Source organism: Mustela putorius, unplaced genomic scaffold, assembly GCF_011764305.1.
Source record: "Mustela putorius furo isolate JIRA1106 unplaced genomic scaffold, ASM1176430v1.1 tig00000460_pilon_pilon_pilon, whole genome shotgun sequence".
Lineage (NCBI taxonomy): Eukaryota > Metazoa > Chordata > Mammalia > Carnivora > Mustelidae > Mustela > Mustela putorius.
In genome coordinates, this window is record NW_025421389.1 from 14,480,033 (window position 1) to 14,500,154 (window position 20,122).

General features: G+C 52.9%; 2 long non-coding RNA genes across 3 annotated transcripts; both read right to left on the reverse strand.

Annotated features, from left to right (window-relative positions):
• Positions 1 to 659: 659 nt before the first annotated feature.
• On the reverse strand, positions 660 to 2,964 carry LOC123392192. Its single transcript, XR_006606904.1, has 2 exons — positions 2,044 to 2,964; positions 660 to 1,280 (listed from the first exon to the last, which is right to left on the reverse strand). It is a non-coding gene; the product is annotated as an uncharacterized LOC123392192 (long non-coding RNA).
• Positions 2,965 to 14,926: 11,962 nt separating this feature from the next.
• LOC123392175 lies at positions 14,927 to 20,053 on the reverse strand. Of its 2 annotated transcripts, XR_006606879.1 has the most exons (3): positions 19,634 to 20,053; positions 17,955 to 18,016; positions 14,927 to 16,992 (listed from the first exon to the last, which is right to left on the reverse strand). It is a non-coding gene; the product is annotated as an uncharacterized LOC123392175 (long non-coding RNA). The 2 variants fall into 2 exon arrangements; XR_006606878.1 differs by having other exon boundaries at positions 17,955 to 20,053.
• Between the last annotated feature and the right edge of the window lie 69 nt (positions 20,054 to 20,122).

Here is a 20,122-nt window from a genome sequence, read left to right on the forward strand (position 1 = left end):
ACCCTCAGGACAGCATGGGAGTGCGAGTCGGGAGGACCCATGCTCTCCTGAGGGCTGGCGGCTTGGGGACAATAAGGACATGACACCACCAACAGGAATACAGGGGTTCCTGGGGGTGGCCCACAGCAAGAGACCCCACAGCTAAGCTCCTGAGACAAGCTGGGCTCCAGCTTCCTTGAGGGGGAGCCTGAAAGGGCGGGAGTGGGCTATCTGGTCCCGTAGTACATGTTTTCCTGTTAATCAGTGTATGCTGCTCTGTGTTCCTCATTTGCGCCGTCATTCTTTCCTTTGTAATGGAGGTCAAATGGGGAGCAGGTCGAGGAGCCTGAGCGGTTGGGGGGCAAAGTGGGGGATGGAAGGAACAAGGCTCCATCCACTGTGCTCACGAGAGCATCTGAATTTTCTCTCGGGCACACCAGATTGCCTGACAGATTGCAAGATTACATTTTTTACCAGTTGTTTGGGGTCAAGGAGCAGTAGAATGCGGGCAGAAATTACGTACAGTATTTCAAGTTCTGGCCCTAAAAGCCTCCGTGTGGTTCTCCATGCTACTTCCCCTTCTGTAGAGAGCTTGGACACTAGGTTAAAGATGGCAGCAGGAAAAGCTGAAAGGAACCGGAATCTCTAAATAATCCCCATTACCTGCATGGACGGTGAAGTGGGTTAGCAATCATTTTTTTTTTATTGTTTTAAGACACCAACATTTCAGAGATTTGGGTTAACGCTTCCAATACATACATCACTTTCGGCCTACTCTTTCCCTACACTTTTCAGCTTCCGAGGGCTCTTCTTCCTTCAGCCGGCTTCCTCCAGATCACCCCGAATCATAGACCCCATAGTCTCCTACAGACCCTGCTTTTAAAAATGAAAATAAGCATGATTCGTGACTCGGGCCTGGCGAGGAAGAAGGCACACTTGCCCCTGCCCATGCCCACCCCTCTTTACCCCAACTGGATTTTGAAGACTCTCCCGGGAGCCTCTCACAATGAGGGAAAGAAAAGGGTGACTGGGCCTGGCACAGAGCTAGTTTATGACTTCCCCCTACGGACAGCCCGTGGTGAGTGCACAGCAGTTGCTAGGAACGTGCGAGGAATGTGAGAGTTGCAAAGTGTGTTGATTCCGCTTCTTCGGGTCAGGGCAGGGCGGTCTCCAGCTTTAGAACTTGTTGCAGAAAGATGAGTCACTGCAACATTTCTCCTCCAAAGCAACATCCTTATTAAACATGGTCATAGAGTAGCACACACTGCTGCAGCCTTGGTACCCATAGGAAACGATGTCATCTACAGAGAGGCAGAGAATAGGCCGAATGAGACTCCAGAGTCTGGGTTGCAGACCCACGGCTGTGGGGTTCAGCGCATCCTGGCAAGCAGTGCTGTCAACATTGCAGAACGGATCCATGGATCACTGCATCCACAAATTAATCAAGGAACCAGGAGAAAATGGCACTTTCCATCCAGGACTCCTGCTCCCTGCTAGGGAGGAGGATCTGCTTCCCAGGATTGAGAGATTTGATCGAGCGGCCCCTAGTGGTCGCTTGCAGAATAGGTCTGGGGGCTCTCTGTCCTGGGATTCAGTCCCTCCCCACCCAGGAGAGGGCAGGAAGGGGTGAATAGAAATTGCCCTAATCACCCTCCCCACTGCTCTCCCCCTACCTCTACCCCCAGTTTCCCAAAACTCTATCACACTCAGGTCCCACTCAGTGGGATGTTAGCACCCTTCCTGTCAGCGCAGGAGCTAACAGAAGATCCCGTCTTCCTCTCTTACAGGTACGGGCCCAATCAGGCGCCCCTGGCAGCAAGTATCTGAAGCAGGTGACATAAATGCACAAATTTAGTTGAAAAAAGGAAATGAACCCCTGCCTATATTGGTGCTACTCCCGGGCTCCTAAGGTCCCACTTCCCTGGGTCCTAGAGTCACCTTGCCTTGTCCTGGGACCCGGCTCCATGGGGTCCCATGCGGGGTCCCACTCTCAATCCTGAACACCCACTCGCAGCACCCAATGGCACACAAAGGTTGCGCAGGGGACTGCTGAGACCCACCTACCTTTGTAGACCTTCCTCAGAAAGCACTGCTGGTAGCCTTCAGCCTGGCAGACGCTCTCCCCGGTCTGGCAAACCCCACTGGCGTTGACTCGTTGACACTGGAAACACTGAAGAGCTGGAAAGTGAAAACAGGCATCATGAGGCTCTTCTGGCTCTGTCTTCCCCCAGGTCAGGAGGGCGCACACGCTTTGGGCCACGGACAGCCCAGACAGCGACCAGATCTCAAGCCCGGTGAGGTGGCTTGAGGTGCTTCCTCATAGCTGGGAGGACTCTCGACTTCTAGGGATGGAGGACGGTAGGAGGAGATCAGAGAGAGGGAAGGAGGCCAGCCAGGGAGGACTGAGGGAAGGAGAAGAAGGCAGGAGGGGGTCGTAGCTGCCGGTGTCCCTGCAAAAGTCTGGTCTGGAGCCGCAGTTCCTCCCTCTTCTCCAGCCTTAGGACAGCAGCAGCTGGCCCCTGCCTTCACTCCACAAATACTGAGCACCTGCTGTGCGCAAGGCACTCTGCCAGGTGGTGGGGGACAGAGAGACAGGAGGGGGGAATGAAACATGCGCGTCACTTATTTCCTTAGGGCGACGAATTCATCGGGGCAGAGGCTGGCACTGGACATGCGAGGAAGAGAATCTGATCCTGGGACAGAGAAGAGCGGGGTCTGACCACGGGGACCTTAGGGTGGGAGCCTGTGGGCTGTTCTCCAACCCAGGGTGTCAGAGAAGCACTCTCAGGGTCGCATAAGCTCCCACAAGAGCAAATTAAAGGAAGAAGAAAAGGTGACTCTTTAAACACCCGTGAGGACGTGGGAGGACTGGTTCCAGGAAGACACAGGGGCAAGTGCAGAGATTCTGAGAGAAGACCCGTGTGACCAGTTCCAGGAAGGAAAAGGCCAGCAGAGGCCGAGGAGGGGGAGGCCGGCAGAACTAGGAGGTGAGCTGCAACAGGCTCCGGGGGCCGGACCCCAGGGTTCCTCCTCAGGCTGTAGCAGGTCCTCAGGACGCAAACGCATGGGCCCCAGGACTTTGGTCAGCTGTCAAAGGACTCTTCCTTGGGGGTCTTTTTCTTCATGCTCTTTTCATCCTGTTTTGCTGGTTTTTTTCAAGAGTGTCTGCGCCTGGGGCCAAAACTCCTTCATGGCCACCAGATCAGGCCCATAAGTGACACTGTTCACCCAAGGGCACTCCTGTCCACCAGCACCTGCAGATACAGTGGCTAGGCCTTGCGGGACTCCCAGTAAATCCTCAACAGACCTGGGGTAGGACATCTTGATGTCCTGCTTCAGCGGGAGGAAGTTACAGAACATGAGCTCTTCTGCCCACAGCAGCCTGAAAAGCCTAAGGGTCCTGCTTGGGGTGGGGGGGGGGAAGGGGAGAACAGAGAAAGCAGCAGACAGGGCTGTGGCTCCTGCCCCAGGCTCACAGAGAGTAACACCTCTGGGGCTCCCTCAGGGACATCCTTCACTCTGTCACCACCCTGGCTTTGCTCTCCTCAGCGTGCTTCCCTCAGCTCAGCGTTAATACCCCCTTCCAAAGGGAGGCCCTGAAGAGTGTTTATGTCAAAGAAGTTATGAAAAACCAAGTTACAAGCAGAAAGGCATTGAAGTGTCCCTACAGAAATAAGACGTCTCTGGTTAAGTCCTAACTCCCATGGGAACCTTCAGCTTTGGGTAGAAGTCAGGACAAAGCAGGCAGATACAGAGTCAGAGGGAGAAGTCACACCTAGAGCTGGAATCCCCACTCGCCTAGATCCTCCTCCGTCCCTGTTGCCCCCACCCTTGCCCCCCCCCCTGGTGCTCACCCTGTAGGAAGTCCACCTGCGAGGACAGGACCAGGAGCAGCAGCAGGAGGCACCGACCCATTTCTGCGTTTCGTCTCAGCCACAGGGACTGGTAAAAGCTGAGCCAAGCTGCAGGCACCCAGAGCCTCTGCGAGTCCCAGCTTTATATGCACAGGCTGGACGAGCAGCCGGTGGCAGCCCAGCGGAGGCTCGCTTCCCCAGGATACGGCGGGGACAAAGTGCCTGAGGACCTAGGGCGCTGCATTCCCCCCAGCAATACCAGCCCAGCTCACTGCACAGGCTTGACCTGAGGGAGCCAAGGTGGATAAGAAGACATCGCTGTTTGCATCCCACTTTCCCAATCGTAAACACAATAATAAAGCTGACATACGCAGCCTAAGCATTCGAGTTTCAAGTGAATTAGGGAATCTGGCCCTATCCAAAGAAGGATGCCATATTTAGGGGAAATACTGCAGAACAGTGCTAAGAAACATACCTACCCTATTCAAGATTCTCACCTCGTCTGCAAACACAGAGAAATAAACCCATGCTTGGACTTTGGGGAAGTGCAGGACAGAACACTTCACAGAACACAATAGATTTTGGTGTGGTGTCGTCTCATTTATTAGAAATAAAACACATCTGCATTGTTTTGTCTTGCTTGGGCCAACAGGAGGAGAGAACAGTATTTCCCCTCCCTTCTTTAAGGGCTATGTTGCAAGTAGCCCATACTTGGTTTTCCTTTTCAGCTTTTTTTTTTTTTTTTCCTAACTCACCATTTGTTCAGGATGCTAAATGAGAGCAGGTGGAGGGATTCCTTTCCACCCCACCCCGCCCAGCGAAACACTCCTAACAGGGGAAAAGTAGTTTTTAGACCATGGTTTCAAAACTTTGGGAATAGCCCTAAAGACATCAGCAAGTTCAAACAGGGGAGCTCTTTCTGCCCCAGGGCCTTGTTGACATCCTGGAGCCATTCGCCAGGAATCAGTGCAGCCTCCTAGTTTGCTTGAAGCCACAGAGGTGGAGAGCTTAACAGAGGGAAGAGGGAAAGAGACAGTCCTAAAGGGTCCCGCTAGACCACCCTCTTCAGGTCACAGGGACGATTTTCTCTGCGGGCAAGTCAACTTCACTGCCCACGTCTGGGCCAGTAAGGAAACAGAGTCAAGAAAACTACAGCTCGAAGCCCTGGGAAGTGGGACAAAAGAGCGGGATTGCTACCCAGAATTGCTACAAGGCTTTAAACCTCAAATGTCCAGTTGCCTGCAAAAAAGGCGAGGCATTGAAAGCCCCAGACACCCGGGACCCGCCCACACTCAGGAGAGAAGCCGTGCTGGAACCTGTCTTTGATGGGGGGTTGGGTGGATTCAGGTAAAGGGTTCAGAGGCTCAGTGACCAGCACACTAAGTTCTGAGGAACAAGTGTAAGCCTGGGACTCCAGATAACCTGCTCTGTGTCCTTGACATTGGCCTCAGGGCCTCTGACCCTGCTCTCACTGCAGCGGGAGAGCGAGGTTCTAGTCTCAGGGAGTCTAGGAGTGAGTGTCTCGGACAGAGGAGCCTGAGGAAAGCCATGGAGTTTTATGAAGCAAGGATACAGAAAGATCTCTCCGGAGTGAAGGGGTCCTGACAGGGTTGCCAATGAGGAATTTAGAGGGAGAGCAAGAGAGAGCACAAGTAAGGGGAGGGGCCGAGGGAGAAGGAGAAACAGACTCCCCGCTGAGCAGGGACCACCCCCATGTGGGACTGGATCCCAGGTCCCCAAGACCATGACCTGAGCCAAAAGCAGACACTTCACCAACTGAGCCACCCAGGCGCCCCCCACTTAAATCTTTTAACTTCTCTACTGGCAGCGGCATTGATGAGGGAAGAGCGATAACATCTTTAATGGCTTACTTCTTCTTAGGGTCTTGTTATTTTTTCCTGACCACAGGAAACTGTTGTAAATAAGGCTCCCCCCACTCTGAAACTTAGGGAGGGTGGTCTGATGTGTTCCCTTATCTCTGATTTCCTTACACCTCTGCATTTTGGGACTTTCTGTGAGCCTGATCACGTAGCCCCCTATCAATGTCTCCCTCTCCGGCCCTGCCTGTCCCTTACTCATCGCCACACACACAAGAAATGTAACTGTGCCAAGTGATTAATTAGCTTGAAGTGATCATTTCACAAAATATGGGTGTATTAAATCATTTCATGGTACCCCCTTCAATATATAACATTTTCTTTTCCCTTATCCCTCAGTAAAGCTGGGGAAAGACCCTTACGGTGAGACAGGCTGATGTCTGGTTTAGCCAAGGTGGCCAAGCAGCCCTGAGCGGTGTGTTCAAGAACTAAGGGAAGCCGACAGCTTCCCGATAGCACACCAGCGAGGAGACAGACATTGTAAAAAAAGAACCGAATGGAAATTCTGGTGTTGATAAGGGGTCAGCTGCCATGAAGAAGTCACGAGAGGGCTCTGGGGAACGTCTGACCGGCTCAAGAACCAGAGATGTCTAACAGGTTGACAGAGATGCTGGGATCCGAGGATAGGAAGGAAAGCAGCAGAACGAAGAGCAGCTCCGAGGGGGCAGGACGCCGTCAGGCCCCCACCCAGATGCCTGTGGAAGAATCAGGAGGGGACCGAGAGAAAGGAGGGGACAACGTGGCCACAGACACAATGGCTGAAGACGCCCCAGACAGAGTGGAGTGCATAAACGTCCATGTCAGGGATGGCCAGCTTTACGCGTCCATTTGGGAGCCTCTGTCCTCAGTAACAAGAGTCAAACGTTTGACCCGGTGTCGCTGTGAAGATATTTTGTAGATGTGGACAATGAGTTGACTGTGAGGGAGAGACACTCCCATCACTAACACGGGGGCAGCCCATCCAATTGGCCGTCAGCCCAAAGAGCAAAACCAGTGTCCCAGGGAAGAAGGAACTCTGCCCTCAGACGGCTGATGTCCAGGCTGCAGGTGGCCTGTCTAACATGTGACAGGCTGGTCAACCCCGTGATCACGGGAGTCCGTGTCTGAAAAGAAATCTATGAATCCTCGTGCACACAGACCTATGTGTCTGTGTGTCTGTGTGTCTGTGGTGTGTGTTGTGTGCACAGCCTCATACAGGACAGCATACAGTTCCCACACGGTGACGCGCACAGGTGCTCGGGTCCCAATCCCTGGAACCTGCAAATATGGTCCTGCAGAGAGAGGGACTTCACAGACGTCATTAAGGACCTGGAGATGCCAACAGGAGAGTGGATTCTCTGTGTGGGACTCGAGTGAGCACAGGGGTCCTTATGAGAGGAAGGGCCCTCGGTTCGTCAGTCGTGGGGGGATGTGGTGACGGAAGCAGACGTTGGGGCCAGGTCAGTCAGGGGGCCATTCGCCAAGGAGCGCCAGCAGCCTTCAGAAGCTGGAAGAAGCCAGGGAAGGATTTTCCTTCAGAATCTCTAGAAGGATCTGGGCTTGCCCACATATGGATTTTAGCCCCGTGAGACTCATTTCAGATTTCCAAATCCAGAAGGCTGAGAATTAATATGTGTTGGTTTAAACCATTAGGTCGCGGTGCTGTTTTTCAGCGGCAACAGGAACGAACACCGATCCTCCCTGACTTCTGAGGAAGCGATGAAATCCTGACCCATAGAGCATTAAACACACAGCTCAGCTACTGCCTCTCGTCGCTTGGCCTGGCCCACCTGCGTGCTCGGAACACGCCCAGCAGCCCAGAGGAGGGGAAATCACCGACAAGAGACCACCAGATACCAGAGGCGAGTCTGTCCTGTGGTTTACTGAGGACAGTCATCAAGGTGTAACAGCATGATGCAAGAAACATAGTGGCTGTCAGTCTCTGCTGTCTGCCCTCCTGTGAGCGGGATAGTCAGGGAGCGTGACCTGCCACCTCCACCCCTACAGAGAGGATGTCCCAATGTCTCTCCCCATCCAGGGAAAGATCCAAATTTTAAAATTGAAGGACAGGGGCATCTGGGTGGCTCAGGTGGTTAAGTGTCTGCCTAGGTCATAATCCCAGGGTCTTGGGATGAGCCCTGCATGGGGCTCCCTGCTCGGTGGGGAGCCTGTTTCTTTCTCCCTCTGCCACTCCCCTGCTTGTGCCCTCCCTTTATCTCCATCAAATAAATAAAAATTTAAAAAAAAAAAATCAAAGAACAGTTTTGGGATGCCTGGATGGCTCCGTTGGTTCAGCACCCAACTCTTGATTTCAGCTAAGGTCATGATCTGAGGGTCATGAGATTGACCCTGAGATCCAGGTCCATGCTGGGTATAGAACCTGCTTCAGATTCTCTCGCTCTGGCTCCCTTTGTCCTTACCCGTCTCACATGTATGGTTTCACGCACGCACACACACACACACACACACACACACACACTCTCTCTCTCTCTCTCTCTCTCTCAAATAAATTTATCAAAAAATCAAATCTTTTTAAAACTCCAACTTCAATTTCTACTGAATGTGTGTGGCTTTCCTGCCACTGGAAGTTGAACAATCCTAAGTGGATTCACGGAATGTAGGGCCGGTCGGTCCAGACCTGTCTGGCTTTAGGCTGAATGGGGGGCCCAGACATCACCCCCGTCTTTGGTACAAATTCACATGGAAACCATCCCAGCTGTGCTCATCACCAGCAACGCCTGCAAAGCCCCAGGGAGCAGGGCGGTTATTTCAAGAAGCTCTTCTTATTTTCTATCTTCCCCAAGGCTGCAAAGATGCAGAGTGATAAAGACTTTCATCTGATGCGTCTCCCAGCTCCAGGGCCCTGGGACAAGAGCTCCAGGAGCTCAGCCTTCTGCGCCCCTACTCCCAGGGTACTGGGCACTGCTTCTCCCACCTGGTGCGGGTGAAGACTGAGCTCAGCACTGTGGCCAGGTTCACACAGCAGGGAGCTGGCACCCAGGCCTGGGCTCTGGCTGTCTGCCACAGGACACCCAGGGACCCTGCTTGGCACAGGACTCTGCCCTGCTCAAGGAAATGCCCATCCCGGGGAGCGGGGAGTGCCCTCCACAGAAACGTTTCTCTCTAACCCTGTCCACACTTCCCTCCAGTTCACCTTAGCGAGGTGGCCTTGTGCATGTCTTGGCTTTCTGAGAGGCCTTTTCGGGCCCAGTCCGTTCACAAGCACATCAACTCAGGTACCTGTTTTATCAAGAGGTTCTTCCGACACTGCTGATCAGGATGTCTGGAGAGCTCCGACAGGAAGGCCGAGAGCACGCAGCTCTGGGCTGAGCTCAAAGGGATGCACCCCTGTAGCTCCTCCCTGACTCTCTCTGCCAGACCCTGAGCCCAGCGGACCCTTGTGGCTCCCAGGACACGGTGCTCCCTTCCCTGGATTGAGAGGGTGGTGCGCCCCTTCTCCCCACCCCACTGATGAGGGAGGGTTTCCCACTCCTCATTTAGGGAGATGGCCGAAAGCACCCTGTGTGACAGCAGACAGACTGACAACCCCTGATCAGTCTCATCCTCTCACGGCCAGTCAGGGTCCGACGGGACTGCACGTGGGGGCAACGTCATCACACAGGGAGTGTGGAGGGCAGACTCTGCAGCAGGAAGAGGCTAGGTGACCCCGAGTTGTCAGAGAGGATGGCACTGGGTCATAGGAATAACCCCACGGTGTCAGGGAATGGCCATGAGCTCTGCAGGCCTGAGCGGGAGCCACAGCGGTGCCTTGAGGAGGGGACTGGCCGCTGGGAACCTTATCCACAGGATCCGAATGAGGAGGGCAACTCATGGTTGGATCGCTCCCGACTCCGGCTACACCGATGTCATCGTGGCACATGACCGTGGTCGTGAACTTTATGACTTAGCCCAGAGGGCTGAAGGTCTTCGCTGGGTCTGCTTCTGGGATGGGGACTCCCAGCACCCACATGCGGGGGCTGGCGAGCAGGAGACAATGTTTTATGTCCTGGAGAATAAAATTGATGTAATCGCTTTCATATAAAAAACCACAGGAGGTACAACACAATGACCCTTATCTGTGGACTGTGTGCATCCCTGAGCTCTTATTAGTGGGGTTTTGGGCCTGGGGACAGAGGGAGAAAACAGTCCCCAGGGCAGCTTGTGATCCTGGGGGTATCTGGGAAATGGGTCTCATGATGAGTCATGTTTATGGTTAGCAGATGAATGGGAAGATTTTTTTTTTAAGATTTTATTTATTTGAAAGTGAGAGAGGGGCACCTGGGTGGCTCAGGAGGTTAAAGCCTCTGCCTTCGGCTCAGGTCATGATCCCAGGGTCCTGGGACCAAGCCCCGCATTGAGCTCTCTGCTTAGTGGGGAGCCTGCTTCCTCCTCTTTCTGCTTGCCTCTCTGCCTACTTGTGATCTCTGTCTGTCAAACAAACAAATAAATAAATAAAATCTTTAAAAATAAGAAAGTGAGAGTGGGAGCACAGTGAGGGGAGGGGCAAAGGGAGTGGGAGAAGCAGACTCCCCACTGAGCAAGGAGCCCCATGTGGGGTTTGATCTTGGGGTCATGACCTGAGCCCAGGCAGATACTCAGCCACTGAGCCACCTAGGCGCCCGTGGGTGGGAAGTTCTAAAAGCAGAGGAATACCGGGATGCCTGGGCGGCTCCCGGAAGACTGTATGCAAGTCTTGATCCTGGGGTGTGGTCTTGAGGCCCTGTGCGGTGAGGAGACTACTAAAAATTTAAACAAACTAACTAAAGAATGAGAAGAGCGGCTCCATGTGTGGGGGTGGCAGGAGTGTAGGGGCTGAGGTGAGGGCAGCTGCACTGGGAAGACACTCTCTCCAGACTCACAGGGTTGGGGATGACCTAGACATGACAAATGATGCTGGCAGACAGGAAGCATTTCCTCTAGTCCCCACATAGACTTCCAGTATCACCCAAAGGGCACCCCGCACTGGTCCCAGAGTTCCTACCAGGCCAGGGGTCTCTGCCAACCCAGGGGCTCTGCCTAGCCCCTCTGCTCTAACCCGAAGATGGGAGACAAGCAGGGAGTCTGCCAACTTGCTGCTCTGGCTTCAGGAAGCTCCCCTCAAACCTCTTTTCCTTTTGTACAGCATTCAACGTAAGGACACAAACCATTTCGTTGCAGGATTCCTAGCTGACCTACTCAACTCTTCCTTCTCCCTCCTCGCCTTCTCAAAGGATCTCCCACTTCCTTCCAGGATGTTTCCAGTCCATTTGATGCATGCCCTCAGGGAGCATGTTTTGGCAACACCAACAGAAGTTGTTTGAGAACAGCCTCCCCCACTTGCTGGTCTATCTGGAGGCCTGAAGCCCTTGGCAGCAGTACCTGGATAGTGGAGAGAGGAGGGAATGCTTTGGGCACTGAGGGAGAATGAACCCGTCCTGGTTCTGTCAACCCCTGAAGTGGCAGGTGACCTCACAGGGACACGGTACCCTCAGAGATGTGGCCCGTCATCTGCATGGATTTCAGACTCGGCGGGAACCAGGGAGGTCCAAGGCACGAAACCGAAACAGGGACCAGGAGCTCCAGCAAAGGCAGGCTGCTCTAAGTTCACGACCTTCCTTAGACACAGTTCCCCACAGACAGGAGAGGAGGGAGAAGCCCCCAGAACTATAAGGATGGGGTAATTAGCATTTGGGTAGGTGGTGGTGGGTGACAGATCATGGATGACTTCAAGAGAAGGTGCCATGAAGTATTTCTGGGACATCAGGCTGTAGTACCCACAAATCCATACCTACCCCACCTTCACTTCTGCCCCGAGGAAGCTTCCAGAGACTCTCCCAATCATGTGTAAGCACAGCTCCCGTCAGAGTCTGAGAAGGAGCAGCATGGCTTCCCGGGCTCTGAGGGATCAGCACTCAGGGAGCCTCTTCTCCGCAGCCCTCCTGCAGCCACATGTGGGGAGAGGCCCAGGGACAAAGAAGAGAACATGAGTCTCCCCTCGACAGAATCCACCACTGCTGTGTCAGGGCGGGGGCTAAGTATAGCCTCCTGGGGAAGCCTCTGGATGTTGGCTCAGGCAAGGAGGCCCAATCCCAAATTGACCTGAGTGATGTGACCCGGGGGGTGCTTCCATTTCGATGTTAAATGGAAATAACACCAGCCTCAAAGTGTTTCCTCCAGGACCTAGAACTCTACCCAGTCAGACCCCGTCAGGCCTGGTTGCCCTCCCAGAGGAGGCCGCTTCATGGGGCCCCAAGGGCAGGAGGTTCCCCACACTGAGCCTCAACACTGTCAGCCCTTCTCTCCCTCACTTCCTGGAAGCATTGGGGAGTGGCCGCTCCCTCCTTCTAGATATCCCTTCTGGAGCTTTGTAATCTCCCTCTCCCCTCTGCCTGTCTTGCCTTCCATGGCCCAGATCAGACACATGACACAGACAACCAGTGACTGAGGAATTCCCGAGATGTGGAAGGGGGACCCGGAGTGCGAAGCAAAGCCACAGCATGCCAGAGAAACAGTGGGAAGAATTTACCATGGAAAAGCATTTTTCCCATTTTCCTCAGCTCAGATATATATCTTGAGCAGAAAGTGTCTAGCAAGTGTCAAGGAGGAAAAACAGTGAGAGCCCGCTGGACTCGTCACTGTGAGATCCCGGTACAGTGGGCAAGATAAGGAGGGTCTGAGCGTTTCCTAGAGAGACGAGCCGGTGGACTGCAGGTGCACCGGAGGGGCGGCCTTCCCGTTGGGAGCAGCGGATGCTGGAGACAAGGGGCCACATGCCTGCACTGCCCCGGGGGCGGCCTGCTGGCCAGACGGCAGGGGAAAGAGATTCCTGCCTCACTGCGACAAACACTTAATTCTTTAACAAGATAAATAACCAGAAATGCAGAGGAGGCTTTCAAAACTCTTCATGGACTCACAAATCATCATAGAATGTTTTTATTTAATAGAAATTTGGAAGATTATGTTTTTTAAAAATCTACCAGATCCCCAAAGGAGAAAAAAAAAGAAAGAAAAGAAGAAAATAATGAAGAAAAGGAAGAAGGAAAAAGACGAAAGAAACGGAATACGGAAGGTAGGAATGTAGGCAGGCAGACCCCAGCGGCCCCCCTGCCCCCACCCCAGCCCCTCCTCACCCTCACACTTTGTCCTGCACACCTGCACACAGAGGGCTCCCGCGACACCACGGGTAACAGGTCCCCCGTCCGCTCCACACGTTCCCCTGGCTCCCGCGTGCGCTCCCAGGAAAGCCGACATCCTTAGAGGGCGGCGAGGCCCTGCAGGGTGCGGGGTCCCCGTGGCCCTCTCCCCTCACCTGCAGTGCCCCTCGCCTCTCCACACTCTCCTGGCTCCTCAGCTGTTCAACCCCCAAGCAGAGTCCCACCTCAGGACCCTCACACCTGCTACTCCCTCTGCCTGGAAGGTCTTTCCCTGCCGAGCCTCAGGCCTCCCTCACCTGCTTCCCCAGGTCCCTGCTCACATGTCCCCTCGTTGGTGACGTCTGCACCTGTGTCAGGGCAGCCAGAGAACATCACCCTGTGCCCGCCTTGTCACCACAGCCAGAGAATCCCATGATGTCACTGTCATAAACCAGGTCTCCACTCTTTGGCAGGATGGTGGATCCTACTCGGGGCAGGGAAAATGTTCGCGAATATTCTTCATTCACAAACAGCAGGTCACTCCTTCAGCAAATGTGAGGAGCTCAGGAGTTTCACACGCATCACAGCAGAACCCGGACCATCGTGATGCAGACATTCAAACACCACTAAGCGTCCCTCCTGTAGCAGCACCAAAGGCAGGTGACGCTGAGCTGGTGAACAGGGGAACCACGGCAGGATGCGCTGTGGGGGCAAGTGTCCCACAGTGACGGGTTCCTGAAGAAGTTCGTGCTGGATCCCACAGAGGCAGGAGCAGAGTTTTTCTACTGAAGGAAAGGAAGACTAAAAGGTGTTGGCTAGAAACACTGTCATGCATCGTAACGTATTAAGGAAAACCCCAAATCTGTGCTTTCTAGAAGATGACTGAGAAAATTCTTATACAATCTCTGATCAAGAACAGAACAATAGCTCAAGGAAACGCTATCCTTTAACCAGCAAAAAACCAATGCCGAGTTTGCACAACTTTCTTCTGATGTTAAGATTCATTTACCTTCGGGGCACCTGTGTGGTGAGCTGGTTAAGCAACTGACTTCATTTTGCTCAAAACAGGAGCTCAAGGTCATGAGAGCCAGCGCTGCGGGGAGTCCCGCACCACACAGGGAATCTGCTTGTCTCTCTCTCCCTTCCCCACTACACCTCCCCTGCTCACGCCCTCTTTCTCTAAAAATAAATAAATGCATCTGTAGGAAAAATTGAGTTGTTCTCTCGCTCTCTCGCCACTCCTCCCAGCTCTCTCAAGCACACAAATAAATCTAAAATTCATTCAAATTAGTTAGATGCTTTCTGACTTGCCACACATTAAAATTCCTTTGCCATGTTTCCTTTTTCATAAACCTTCTACAACTCTCTCTGTTACTTTCAGATTTTGTCCTGTGTTTTTTCTCTTCCCTGCTTTGACATAATCAGTCTCTCTTAGGACAAAATTCCTTTCTATTCCCAAAACAAAGAATGCCGTTCCATTCTTTATACCCTCTGTTACTGAAAACAGACATCCTACTTTTCTTGCATTAGGGGAGGTATCCCTTATTTCTTCTGGTTGTTTTAATTACATACATTAGAACTTTTCATCTTTAGGAACCTTCCTCTTTGGGGCGCCTGCGTGCCTCAGTGGGTTAAAGCCCCTGCCTTTGGCTCAGGTCATGGTCCCTGGGTCCTGGGATCAAGCCACGGATCCGGCTCTGTGCTCACTAGGGAGCCTGCTTCCCTTCCTGTCTCTCTCTCTGCCTGCCTCTCTGCCTGTGATCTCTGTCTGTCAAATAAATAAATAAAATCTCTAAAAAAAAAAAAAAATAGAAACCTTCATTTTTTGTGAAAATAAAGGAGTCCATAAGCATGAACAGTCTTTTACACCGGCATTCTGGGGCTTGGCAAATTTATGAATATGTTTTATGATTTCTGAAGACCTACTTTCTTCAGGCAAGTTTTATTTCAGGGTTTGTAACATGTTTACTAATAGACCCAGGTCTATTAGTAGCCGTCCCTGTAGAGACAAGCCCACGTTTGGCAGCTAAGGTTTCAGCCTTTCATCTCACTGGCATTGACCTAGACAGTTAATGATTATCATTTCCTTTAACTTTGGTCATCTAGACAGAAGAAATTGAAAAAGTTTACGTAAAGATGTTTATGCTATTTTTATTTTATCTATTCCGTTGCCTTGTTCTCAATGATATTCACACCCTTCACAACTTCACGAGACGTTGGGCACAGTCGCCATCATCCCAAGCTCTTTTTCTCGCTGACAGACCTTGTGGGAGAGAGCATGAGCCGGTCTGAGAAGGCAGAGTGCAAGTGGGGTTTCCGCACGATACTTAACGCTGCTCCGTCTGAAGCCGGGCCTGATTTGATGAAACCAAGCTGAAAGCAGCTTTCCTTTGCCGAAGATGACCCCAGAGACTGTGAACCAGAAAAGTAGTGGTGTTGGTTCCCAGGATCGTTCTGGGGACTTCTATAAAGACTTCATTTATGTCGATGAACAGAGTCCTGAATTTGGGGCATCCCACCTGGAGGTAGAAAGTAGCACCCGCCTCCCGCGCATGCGTACACACGATGCAGACGGATGCAACGGATGCAACAGGGACTTTCCGACTCCCTGCACTTGGGATTTCCCGGGGCCCCACGTTCCAAATGTGGTTGCCCCTGCTGATCTGATCACCTCCCTGAAGTCTGTCCTTTGATACGGACATCTCAGAGCCCCAGGCCACAAGGCAAGTTCAAGCCCTTGGGGGTAAACAGCAGAGGTCTGGGGTGGGGAAAAAGGACTGGGAGAAGTCAGCTGACCTCCAGAGCCGCATTCTAGCATCCCAGAGATGTGTGAGGTGGGGTCGGGACTCCCAGTTCCTCGAGGAACTGGATTGTGGCTTCAATGCTGTCCTGGGCGGACCCAGCCTCCAGCTGCTTTATCTTCCTCAGTCAATACCTTGCGGAAGGTGGAGGAGCCCTTTCTGTCCCTCTGGGGACCAAGTGCCATATCAGCTGAGGGGAGGGGAGCTTTGTTGTTGTTGTTCTATCAGGTTCTGCAAACTGGCCAGTTTCACCCCCAGAACTAGTCTGTGGTTTCCGAGAGGGAAAACCAGCCACAGTCACCGGTCACCTTGAACATCCCGGGTCTGGACTTTCTCACGGGTGTTCTGCAAGGAATCTCTCCATGAAGCTAGTCTGGATTTTGAGGCCTTCTGGAAGCTTCTGTATGCCGATTCATCTAGCGTCCTGTTTGTTTGATTTTGCAACCGTTGCTTCTAAGTGCACTTCTTACCCTTCCTTACAGAAGGGAAGTTTCTCGTAAGGGCCGTTGTGGTGACCCTGAAGGCTGTCAGCGGTTTAGCAGGACGGCGCTTTTGCGCACACGCTATCCCCGTCACTTCTGTCTGGTCATATCTGGACCCAAATGGGTGCCGAGCACCATATTCTGGGGCTCCCAGCCTGATGGGTACCAAAACATGCTTTCAGGACACAATAACATTTTTTCATTGGGGTCGGTATTTCTACCTCCAGGACCAGAGGTTTTAGACATAAATTAAGCAGCAGTGGCCCAAGGAGGCGCCTATGAATGTTTACAGTAGAATTATCCCTTTAGCTAATCCTCTGGGTTCCATAGACCCGAACTCATCCGCTAAAAGGGATGTGCCCTGGGGTGACTGTGTGGTGATTCCCAGGGTCCCTCCTCACAAGGAAGTCTTCTTGAGGTGGGGACAGTGGACCTAGGCCCCATCTTACTGGTTCCATGACCTGTTGCCCTGAACTCAAGCATTCTTGGGTGTGGTGGCAAGGGCCCTGACAGCTCTCAGTGCTCAACCAGGCTCACCAATTCTGGGGGGGTTTGGCCTCCAAGAGCCAGATTAGCGGGAGCCTTCATCTACACAGGAGGGGACAGACAGGTGCAGCTGTATGTATGGGCAGTAACCGAGAAGGTGACTGTGTCCTGGCTGAGGGAGACCGCAGGGCACCACCCCCTGTTCCCATGGACCCTAGACCTGGGAAGGGACCAAACAGAAGGACCCCATCCCCCACAGTCTGGGAACCGCACACTGCCCCTGACTGTTCCCCGTTGGTATTGGGAGCGGATAAGGCCTGGGGTTTCCATTCAAAACCCGAGCAGTGGTGGTCAGAAAGGCTGGGACTCGTCGCTGCGCAGAGCCTTCTGCCGGCTCAGGTGGGCTCCAGGCACCGCAGATGCTGAAAATGTATGTGAAAATAATGTGACCATTAGCTTCCTGTTATAAGCAGTCAGGCTTGCATTCCTAGATAATCAAAGATATCAAGTTGCTGGGGTGCCTGGGGGACTCAGTCAGCGGAACGTGTCTGTATCTCGTGGTTGTGAGTTCGAGCCCCACATTGGATGGAGAGAACACTAAAGCTTTACCCAAAAAATCATTTCCTAAGGACCCATCTCCCCTGGACACAATAAAATACGTTTCTTTCAGCCTTTGGAACCCTCTCCTCCTGGGCAGTTATCCCTGCCGCTGGTCACGAAGTGCCCTGCCTGAGGTCCATGAGCCTCTAGGCTAAGCTCTGGCTTCTTCCTGCTCTGAGGGGATGGCTTCCCTTAAGCATTAAGTTCTGCAAACGACAGTTCTCATTTCTGCTTTCACCATTGTTACTTCTCTATGTACCATTCAATTTGGCAATCAAGAGAAGCAAATGAACAATTCTCACATAATCCCAGATCCCCCCTGTGACCAGCCTCCCATAATCAGGGCAGGACAGCTAGTGTGTGGCGCCCCCTTGTGACGTCTGGGAACATTCCCGGGTCAGGAGAGGCTCTGAGGTCTGACCCCTGTTGTGAGGCTGCTCAGGGAATCAGGAGTTCATGCTCAGAAGTTCAAAGGATTCCAAGCTCCAGAGAGGCACGGACGGGGCTGCCTGCATGTGAGTTCAGAGCCTGAGCGTCAGCAGCCAGCGGCCTGACAGGTTCAAGCAAACGGGTCAGACCTGGGCCTGGGCTCGGCTTGCGGTGGGAGCAGTGGATCTGCCCACTGTACCCTGTCACCTCAGATTTGCAGAAAGCCTCTACAGAGTAGGGGTTCCAAGACTGGCTTCTGAATTCCCCAGACAAAGCTTTTTGAGGAATCCTAGGCATTGGCAGAAACATGTACTGTAGATCATTAATTGAAAATAATCATGTAACAGAGACAAACCTAATCATCGCATACACAGACTTCGAAATGACTTGGCGTTGTCTTTAGGCTGACTGATGTGTCTGCCGATGACGGAGAAGAAAAAGAATTTCAATGCTTTCCATTTCTAAAAGCCACGGTGCTCCTGGGAGCCTCCGTGGGTGAAGCCTCTGCTTTTGTCTTGGGTCTTGATCTCAGGGTCCTGATCCCACCGTGGAACCCAGTCCTGGGACAGGCTCCCATCTGAGTGAGGAGTCTGCTCCCTCTCTCTCTCTCTCTCTTCCTCTGCTCCTGCTTTCTCTCTTTTCAAATAAATAAATAAAGCCTTTACAAAATAAAAGCTGAGACCTTTGCTTTTGTAGAGAGATGGCTGAACCAGTATATCTGGGAAGTAGGACCAGGCCCAAGATAGGGTTGGGGGAGAAAATTGTTCCTCCTAGTGATATGGGGAATACTCTGACCAGGGCTGTGTTTACTTGGACTCAAGAGCAAGAGAGGGGAGGGAGCTGGGAGAGAAGTGTGGAGGCCTGTCGGGCACTGTGGTGTGTAAAACCCCTCTGAGAAGCCCTAGACTCCCCAAATCTCCGTGGGCACAAATACCCTTTGTTACTTTGAAGGTAACAGGGTGAAACTCAGCAATGGGGCTACTTTCCCTGTGGGGTGGCATTAGCCCAGGCAAAGGGAAGGGCTAGAAGGTGAAATGGGGGAAGGTCATGAGACCAGGGAGAGGCAGCCCTTGGAAGCCACAGTGACCATGAGACAGCGTCAGGGGCGTCATGACCTCACAGACATGGATGCAGAATTTCCAGATAAACTGGGGCCTTTCCTGCTTCCCAGGGACCCTGGGCTTCCACCAGGCAGCAGCTGCTGCAGGATGGTGCTCCCACCACCAGGGGTGTCCTTGGCAGGAGTGAACCAGGGGCTGAGAGGAAGATTTGAGGTGGCTGCACCTCTCTAGAGAGACTGGGCAGAACTTGGAGGGCTCTGAGGGAGAGAGGGGAAGGAGGCCGGGTGAGTCTCCCAGGCCATCTGAGTGAGCTGTGCCTCCTGGGTCATGAGCTGTCCTCTGCCCCCCCAGGAAGGAGGAGGAGCCCCTGCTTCCTGATGGGGCCAGACGCCCACCTGGCGCCACCAGAGGAGGACACGGGGCCAGGCTGGACATGTGCCCCGCCACAGAGGCTGCACGCAGGGGCCCGCCCTGCTGACGACGTGTGATCGCGGAAGAGGTCAGACTCCTCTAGCTGCCCCAGCTGAATCCTCCGAGTCCCTGTATTCACGTGTGAGGTTGGACAGGGGCCAGGGAAAAGGTCTCTTGCAACCGTCAGGATGGAGCAGAATAGTGTCCCCACAGCTGAAGCCAGAGGAGCCTGGGATGCCGGCCACAGGGGACACACACATGGGCACCTCGGGACAGCTCATAAGTGAGGCCCCAGGACAGGCCTCTGGACCGGCTCTCCAGCTGTCCCAGGTGGGTGTCCATCAGCCACAACCAGGACAGGGGTGGCCACAGGGCCATTTTCTGTGTGGTCCCCACTATCTCTGTTTGGGTTGTTGTTGTTTTGTGTTGAGGAAACAGAAGTCATTTGGAAGGATTTTCCCTCCACTGCTATTTACTTGTTTATGTGTTAGTTTGTTTGGTGTTGCTAAGCTCAATTCTTGGAATCAAGGGCTCCTTGCTTTGGTAAAGCTGTTCCCCTTACCATCATTTCTTGGGAGCCTGGACTGGCACGGGTGTCCTCGAGTTCCCTGGAACCCAGGCTGTGTTGCGGACCCCATGTTGGCACCTCCAAGTATTTAGTACAAGGGATAGCTCAGCTTGTTTCCATCGTTTTGCTAAAATGAATTAATAAATAAAGTGGGATCATGAGGTCATAGGTGTCTCCCTTCTTAGCCCCTGCCTCCAGAACCTTCTAAACCTGCCATCATGTGATTCCTTGCTATTTCAGTATTCTGTGAAATACCATGGTTTCATTTTCTCAGAAACTATAAAACCACAACTGCAGTAAACACGGAAGGCCACGACCTTTCTTTCACAGCAGAAATGAGGCCGGAGGGGCGCCTGGGCGGCTCAGTGGGTTGAGCCTCTGCCTTCAGCTCAGGTCATGATCCCAGGGTCCTGGGATCCAGCCCCACAACAGCCTCTCTGCTCAGCAGGGAGCCTGCTTCCTCCTCTCTCTCTCTGCCTGCCT